We start from the raw sequence: 9,696 nt of genomic DNA on the forward strand, positions 1-9,696 counted from the left end.
GCCCTCTATGCGGTACTTCCGCCCAGGCGGTACTACCGCGATGACATGTGGTGCTACCATTTAGTCGAGAGCTCTTGGGAGTTAAGAGCGGGCAGGGGGAGTTCCAACTCCCCCATACCCATTCACTCCTTCTCCCCACGCTGTTTCTCTCTCTCTCCTGCCCAAGAACGGCTCCGGAGATCCTCGCCGGATCTCCGTCTCCGGTCGCTCTCCTCGCATTCCGTCTGGTGGGATCGTGCCCCACCACTACCTCTTGCCATGGAACAAGGTTTCTCCCCAAATCCCTCTCTCTTTGCTTTGTTCTTTCGTTTCTAGGTTTTTGGGGAGATGCATGTTGTTCTTGAGATTTTAGGCTAAATCTATGCAAGAGTAGGATGTAGGAGAGTAGTAATGCGTAGAGATGGTACTTGTTGTGTTGTCCCGTGGTAGATTTGATCAACCGTAGTACCGCTTTGTTGTCACGGTTGTGCTCGGATCCAGTTGAGGTTTTGGATCTGACACCGTGTGGTACTACCGCATCTCCGGTGCGGTACTACCGCGCGTACGGTACTACCGCTCCTCAGGAGCGGTACTACCGCGCGAGGCACGGAACTAAAATTTTACTGCCGCTCTGAGACATGGTACTACCGTGCCACCCCGGCGCGGTACTACCGTGGCTAGGAGCAGCACTAAAATTTTAGTACCACGTAGCCATGCGGTACTATCGTTGTAGCCAAATCTTCCAAGTGGCAATTACCAAGTGCGAGTTCTACTTGTTTCACCTATTTTGTTGTGGTCTTTGCATTGATCCTTCTCGCTTCTCGCTTCTCATGCGTGTTTTTGTGTTTTGTGTCTTAGGTGGTGGCTCCGGTGCTCCTGCTCGCCGCTCCAATCCCAGTCGTGACACGGGCTCGAAGCGTCTGCACAACCAAGACGAAGCACCAGAGGGCTCCAATGCCCCCCAACGCGGGACCAAGACCACCGCCACCAAGCTCAAGGACCACCAAGGGCATGGATGAGATACCTCTTGCTGAGTTTGCCTCTTGAAGGAAGATCAACCCCTATGTGAATCCTCGTGCCAACTTCAGCGGGAATGATCTGTTCTGGACCAAGCAGCAGTATCTCACTTATGTGGGTGTGATCAAGGCAAAGCAGAACATCTATGTGGACGTGCACTGGATTGACATGCATCACATGAGGGATGATAGGCACCGTGATTATTTGGTGAGGCTCTGGATCTCGTGGAGCAGTTTGGCATTGAGCACGTGATCTCATTCCATTTGGATTACGACCCTGAGATTGTGGCCCAGTTCTTTGCCTCGGTCCACTTCCATACTGATGAGGAACAGAAGATGACCTGGATGACCAACGGACAGCGGCTGACTGCTACATGGAAGGACTTCATGGATTTGCTTCAGGTTCCTGATGAGGGGCTCAACACACCCGTGGGTGTACGCCCTCATGCCAATCCCGAGTCAGCCAACAAGAACAAGCTTCAGCCCTACTATGTTGCGAAGTCGCTTCCCAGTGGCAAGAAGGCGTGGGTGCTGAACCCCTTCCTCGACATCATGTATCGCGTCTTCCGCAACTCTCTTTTTCCCCACATTGGTGATAAGGACAAAGTGCATGCCTATCTTGTGGATATGATGCTCATCTGTGAGGAGGCGCGTCTCTCTCAAACTCAACCACTTGATGTCTCACATATCATGTGGTGTGAGCTTCAGTTTGCGGTGTTCACCCGTAAGGTACCCATCTATGGACCTTACCTGTTTCTTTTGATCATGAGGACTTGGGAGAAGCTCTATCCCAATGATGAGTTTCTTGCCCCTGACTGGATTCGTCATGAGCCCATCAGGCTCCGTATCAAGCCCCAGTGGGCCAACACCACTACCCGTGCTGAGGCAGCGGCTACTCAGATGGATGTGGATGCAGATGAGGTAGAGGAGGACGCTGATGAGGACAGCTCTGCTGGCTACTCGCCTTCATCTTCTGAGCCCTCTTGGGCTAAGAAGCTGAAGAACAAGATGAAGGCTCTGTTCTGCATGCAGGCCAAGGGGCAGTACCGGTCTCATGTTTCTCAGAAGGAGAGTCGCCACCGTGACAAGCAGATCTTGAGGGCGTTTGGCGAGCATATATCCAGCGGGTATGAGAGGGTCATCATGCCAGAGGCAGCCTGGATGGCGAAGCAGGGCTACAGGTGGACTAATTCTGAGGAGGACAAGGAGGAGTCCATCCCAGCTGCCGATTCTGACGAGGAGCGTGCGAGTGATTGTAAGTGCATCTAGTGCCACACCTAGTTGGTTTTGGAGTATTGACGACAAACCTAGTTGAGGGACTAATGTGTTTGTTAGAATTGCAGGATAACACAAGTAGAAGTCCCTCATTGATTCGGTTTTCCTACCAGAGATGACCCCTAAAAATGTATGAAGACATTGATGTCAAAGGTGGTATATGAAGATATTCACAATTGAAGACTATGACAAGAGAAGACATCGCATGAAGCCTATGGAGCTCGAAGACTTAGGTCTTCCGTAGTTCTTTTTCTTCTTTGTTGAGTCATAGGAACCACCGTACTGTTAAGTGGGGTCCAAGAGAACCAGTCAGAATGACTGAAGTGATGCTTAACCAAAACCTATGTCTTTGAGTGAAGACAATGAGAGTGAATCTTGTCCAGAGTCGGACAAGTCAGCTTTGCTTGTAGCCCAAGTAAAGTTGCCGTGTGTGTTTGAAATCTGACCGTTGGAACACGTGTCAGTTCCTTAGTGACCCAGGGTCATTTCGGACAAATCAGGTCGGGTTGCCTAGTGGCTATAAATAGCTCACCCCCTACAACCATAAACGGTTGGCTGCTCAGAGTTAGAGTACGGCTTTTGTCGTTTGAGAGCAACCCACCTCGAAGCCTTTGAGAGAGAATTCCTTGCGAGGATAAAGCCCTAACCACCCAGAGCCAAAGAGTGTTAGGCATCACTTAAATCTTCTTGTCTGTGTGATCTGAAGACTTATTACACTTGAGGACTGTGAATCCTCCAGCCGGTTAGGCGTCGCGTTCTGAGCATCCAAGAGACATTGTGGATCGCCGGTGAACAAAGTCTATGAAGGTTTGGGAGTCTACCTTGAAGACTTACCAGAGTGATTGGGCGAGGTCTGTGTGACCTTAGCTCAAGGGGAATACGGTGAGGACTGGGTGTCCTGAGCTGCGTGTTCAGGACTGGGTGTCCGGGACTGTGTGTCCTCAGGTTAAAATACCTAGCCGCCCTAACCAGACGTACAGTTGTCACAGCAACTGGAACTGGTCCAACAAATCATTGTCTTCAACGAGTCACTGGTTTCATCCTTCCCTTCCCTTTACTTACTGTTGGTCCTTGTGAAGTCATTGTATGATTGCACTATCTTTTGTCTTCACTGAGTGACTGTGTGTTCTGATTGGCTTCTTAATATCTTCCTACCTGATCCTTACTACCTTGCTGCTATTAGTCACTGTGCTTTCACTTCATTGAATACTTGACTATGGTTTGCCTAGTGTAGTCTACCTTCCGCTGCATGGTAATAGGTTTATTTCTGTCGTTTGTCTTCGAAACTTCCACGTTTTGAAGACTTTCATAAAAATCGCCTATTCACCCCCCCCCTCTAGTCGATATAACGCACTTTCAATTGGTATCAGAGCAAGGTACTCCCTTATTCTGTGTGATTCGGTTTAACCACCTGGAGTTTTAGCTATGTCGACTGCAGGGATAATTAAAGTTTCCGCTGCGTGCCCCGTATTCGATGGAACTGAATATCCCTACTGGAAGAATAAGATGCGCATGCATCTTGAAGCCATTGACGTCGACCTATGGTATGTCATCAAGAACGGCGTTCCCAAAGCTGGAGAAGGTGTCACTACTGCTGACGTCAAGAAGTTCATTCAACTGGACTCTACTGCCAAGAATATCATCTGTGGTCATCTGACCAAAGGACAGTATGGCCGCGTGAGTGCGTTGGAAACGTCTAAGCTAGTCTGGGACTGGCTCTCCAAGGTCAACGAAGGCGTCTCAACCCAGAGAGATCAGAGAATCAGTGTCCTTCGCAACCTCTTCAACCGCTTCAAGCGAAATGACAATGAGAATGTCCAGCTCACGTTTGATCGACTCACTGACATCACAAATGAGCTTCAAGGCCTCAGCGCTACTGAGATCACCAAGCATGAAGTCGTCAAGACACTACTGAGATCACTTGACAGTTTGTTTGACACCCTAACCCTGATGATTCAAGAACGTCCTGATTTCAAGACACTCGATCCGTCTGACATACTTGAGAGGCTCAACACACATGAGTTTTAGCTTTCTGAGAAAAGAGATATCTACGGTCCAAACTATGGGCGAACTCGTGCCTTGAAGGCAAAAGCTGTCTCCTCATCTGAAGAAGAATCTGACAGCAGTTCTGATGATCCTGAAGACATTGGAAAGGAACTTGCTATGCTTGTGAAGAAGTTCCAAAAATTCACCAAGAAGAAAGGTTTCAGAAAGTCTTCATGATCAAGCTCAAGGAATGATGAAGCTTCTGCTCATGACTACAAGAAGAAAACATGTCACAAGTGCAAGAAACCTAGCCACTTCATGTCTGAGTGTACGCAGTGGGACAATGAGAACAAAAAGAAGAAGAAGAGCAAGGAATATGACTCTGACGACAAGAAGAAGAAGAAGAACTACTCAAAGTATTCTTCCAAGTCTTCCTCAAAGTCTTCATCACACAAGAAGAGCTCATCTGGCAAGGCACGTGCGTTTGTTGGCAAGGAAATGGATTCAGAGGAGGAGTCCGCTTCTGAGGAGGCGGAGGTGGAGTCTGAGGAGGAGTCCGATTCTGGCGTTGCAAGTCTGGCTACAGCATACGTTGCCAAGTCCATCTTCAACACTGAAGACAATGACTTCATCACCGACACCGATGCAAATGACAAGAACTACTCTGCTCCTACCTACTACTTCATGGCACGCGGTGCCAAGGTAAACACACGCACTACTCACTATCAAACATCTAGTGAAGATGACTCTGATTGTGGTTCAAAACCCAACTACAAAACACTTGCTAAAATTGCAACTGAACAACAGAAAGCTATGGAACATATTCAAAAACTGTTAGACAAAAGCGATGATCTGTTAGACGCTGAAATGACTCGATCTGAGTCCTTAATTGAAGACATAAAAAATCTTCACATTAAGTATGAGGAACTTGAAAGTCGTCATGAAACACTCTCAACAACTCATGAAAAGCTCTCCTATGATTATCTTCAAAGGAAGCAAGATCTTCAGAAATTGAGAGCGGCTCATGAAGATCTTCAAAAGGAAAACGAGTCACTTCGCGCCGAACAGATCAGTTCCGCTCAGGAAGGATTTGAACCACCATGTCTTAAATGCATTGAGCGTGATAATGCTACTTATGTTGCTGAATGTTCTACTGCTGCTACTGTTGCAATATCTTCAACTGTTGATGTGGGAACTAACCCCTCTGCTGAGGATACCTCTGCTATTGCTGATGAGAATGCTAGGTTGAAGACATTGCTTGAAACAGGGATGTACAAAAGTCTTAAAGGGCATCAGACATTATGTGATGTCCTCAAAAGGCAGATCCTGAACCGAAACCCGAGGAAAGAGGGTGTTGGGTTCGTAAGGAAAATGAATGCTGATGGCTCTTACTGGAAACCTGAGCAGTAACCCAAAACCACATGGGTTGCTGCAAAGGAACCTTTAGCAGATCCATCCAATCTATCTGGCTTCACTTGTGCTAACCCCATTGTCATTGATGAATCCTTTGATGCAAACTATAAACTGTTTAAGAATCAGAATGGTGAAGTGTTTGCCAGGTATATTGGTACTAACTGCAGGAATGGGCCGCCTATGAAGAAGATCTGGGTGCCGAAAAAGTGTTTGGAAAATCTTCCTGTGAATGTCATCATGACACCACAGGTGAAGAAGACAAACCCCAGACCACAGGCTTCATACGGTCCAAAGGCTTCATACAGACAGAGGACTCACCTGAGTCGCACTAACGCAAATGTTTTGCAGGGAAACCATACTCAGGCCTATGAATATGAGCGCGGTTCATTGAACCGCCATGTTCATAAGACCAAGAACTATTCTGCTTATTCTTATGACTACTATTGTCCGCCTGCAAGACTTTTTGCTAGGGCTCCAAAGCCAAAGTTCTCAGACGCTGCACTTAGACTTATTGCTTCTAAGCCACCCTTGAAGATGTGGGTGGCTAAGAAAGCTTAACTCTCTTTTGCAGGGAAAGGTCTCCAACAGAAAACCAAAATCGTCTGACGCTATTGCTGGGGACCTTAAACATCTTGTAGGGCGCAAGATCAAATGCCCGAATGGTCTTACTATGTACTTCGTTCCTGAATCGCTTGCTACTCTCCCTATCAGTCCTAATCTCGATCTAAGCTTTCATAACCCACTGGTTCGTCAAATGTTTTTGCTTCACAATTCTCTTCGGGAAGCCTATCCCCCTAACTGCACTGTAGGGTACGACACCAGCTGCTTCAGAATGGATTATTGATAGTGGATGTACCAATCACATGACTGGCAAAAGAAGCCTTCTTATGGACTCATCCTTACGTCCATCCGACAAGAGTCACATCACATTTGCTGACACTGGTAAAAGTAAGGTATTGGGTCTAGGTTGCAATCTCAAAGGATCAACACATGGATAAAGTCATGCTTGTTGAATCCCTTGGCTTCAACTTAATGTCTGTCTCAATGCTTTGCGATTTAAATATGATTGTGATGTTTGGAAAATATCATTGCCTTGTTCTAATGGAATCTGACAAGTCTCTAGTGTTTGAAGGGTATCGGAAAGATGATTTGTACGTGGTAGATTTCTCAGCAGGACCACAGCTTGCCGTATGTCTTCTAGCTAAAGCTTCAGAATGCTGGCTCTGGCATCGGAGGCTAGGGCATGCTGGCATGAGGAACCTCCACGCCCTTGCAAAGAAGAAGCATGTCATAGGCATCGAGGGCGTCAAGTTCAAGAAAGATCACTTATGCGGTGCCTGTGAAGCAGGAAAGATGACGAGGGCCAAACATCCCTCGAAGACAAACATGACAACAACTCGACCCTTCGAACTGCTCCACATGGATCTTTTCGGTCCCACTCATTACTCAACTCTTACTACTACTACTTGTCTCTATGGCTTTGTCATTGTTGATGATTATTCTAGATATACTTGGGTGCACATAATCCTCTACAAGACTGAAGTGCAGGATGTCTTCAGACGCTTCGCAAATCGAGCAATGAACAACTATGGCACCAAGATAAAGCACATCAGAAGTGACAATGGCACTGAATTCAAGAACACTGGCCTTGATACATATCTTGATACTTTGGGCATCACACATGAATTCTCAGCCCCGTACACGCCACAGCAGAATGGCGTCGCCGAACGCAAGAACAGAACACTCATTGAGATGGCCCGAATGATGCTTGATGAATGCAAGACTCCAAGAAAATTCTGGCCTGAAGCCATTGATACTGCATGCCATACAATCAATCGTGTTTATCTTCACAAGCTTCTGAACAAGACATCTTATGAGCTCCTTACTGGCAAGAAGCCAAATGTCAGTTACTTCAGAGTAGTTGGCGCCAAGTGCTGGATCAAGGATCCACATCACACTTCAAAATTTGCACCAAAAGCACATGAGGGTTTTATGCTTGGATATGGAAAGGATTCGCACTCCTACAGAGTCTTCAATCTCTTTCATTATAAAGTGGTTGAAACAGTGGATGTGCGGTTCGATGAGACTAACGGTTCACAAAGAGAGCACCTACCAAATGTGCTAGATGAAGTTCCATCCAGTGAATCAATAAAACTTATGGGAACTGGAGAAATCATACCTTCTGAAGCTCAACCTGAAGAGGAACTTATCATCTCCGCACCTGATCAACCTGAAGACAATGCTCAGCCTGAAGACAATCCCTCTAACAATGACAATGATCAACAAGAGCAAAATCTTCGCCCTGTACATCCTCGTGTTGCCAATGAAGTGCGGATTGAGAGAATAATTGATAGCATCAATGCACCCGGTCCACTCACTCGTTCAAGGGCAACTCAGCTAGCAAATTTCTGTGGGCACTTCGCATTCGTCTCAATAACAGAACCCAAGAAAGTTGAAGAAGCCTTCATGGAACCTGAATGGATTCAAGCCATGCAAGAAGAGCTTCAACATTTGAGCTGAATAATGTATGGGAACTGGTTAAGCGTCCTGATCCTCGGAAGCACAATATAATAGGCACCAAATGGATATACCGCAACAAGCAAGATGAGCATGGTCAAGTTGTCAGAAACAAAGCTCGTCTCGTTGCTCAAGGATATACTCAAGTGGAAGGGATTGACTTCGATGAAACATTTGCTCCTGTGGCTCGACTTGAAGCCATTCGCATACTGCTGGCCTATGCAAATCATCATAACATACTTCTATATCAAATGGATGTGAAGAGCGCTTTTCTCAATGGCAAGATTGAAGAAGAAGTGTATGTTGCACAACCGCCTGGCTTTGAAGATCCAAAACATCCTGACATGGTATACAAGCTCAACAAGGCACTGTATGGCCTCAAACAAGCCCCTCGGGCTTGGTATGACACACTCAAATACTTCCTGAAGAGCAAAGGCTTCATACCTGGTTCCCTTGACCCCACTCTCTTCATGAAGACATATGATGGTGAACTGTTTGTGTGCCAAATATATGTAGATGGCATTATCTTCGGCTGCACCAATCAGAAGTACAGTGAAGAGTTTGGATATATGATGCAAGAGCAATATCAGATGTCCATGATGGAGAGCTGAAGTTCTTCCTCGGTCTTCAAATACGACAGCAACGCAACGGCATCTTCATATCTCAAGAGAAGTATCTCAAAGATTGCCTGAAGAAGTTCGGTATGCAAGACTGCAAAGGCTTTACGACGCCAATGCCAACCAAACATCATCTGGGTCCCGACGACAATGGTAAAGAGTTCGATCAAAAGGTATACCGCTCCATGATTGGTTCTTTACTTTATCTATGTGCATCTAGGCCAGATATTATGCTTAGTGTTTGCATGTGTGCTCGATTCCAAGCGGCACCAAAGGAGTCGCATCACTTAGCTGTGAAGCAAATTCTTCGATATTTGGCTCACACCCCAACTCTAGGATTATGGTATCCAAAGGGCTCAGAGTTTGATCTGGTTGGATTCTCGGATGCTGATTATGCTGGTGACAAGGTGGATCGCGAGTCTACATCAGGCACATGTCATTTTCTGGGACGATCACTTGTATGTTGGTCTTCAAAGAAGCAGAACTATGTATCTCTCTCCACTGCTGAATCTGAATACATTGCTGCTGGATCTTGCTGCGCTGAGCTTCTGTGGATGAAGCAAACACTCAAAGATTATGGCATTCATCTGAAGCAAGTGCCACTCTACTGCGACAACGAAAGCGCCATCAAGATTGCCAACAATCCAGTTCAGCACTCGAAGACAAAGCACATTGAAATTCGTCATCACTTTCTCAGAGATCATGTTGTGAAGGAAGATATTGATATCATACACGTCAACACTGAAGAGCAATTGGCAGATATCTTCACCAAGCCCTTGGATGGAAAGAGATTTTGCAAGTTACGGTGTGAGCTAAATATCTTGGAATCCTCAAATGTCCTGTGATCAGGCACACATCCTAACACTTATGCATATTGATGACTTAGATGTGCA

This window comes from Triticum aestivum, chromosome 3A (genome assembly GCF_018294505.1).
Source record: "Triticum aestivum cultivar Chinese Spring chromosome 3A, IWGSC CS RefSeq v2.1, whole genome shotgun sequence".
Classification (NCBI taxonomy): domain Eukaryota; kingdom Viridiplantae; phylum Streptophyta; class Magnoliopsida; order Poales; family Poaceae; genus Triticum; species Triticum aestivum.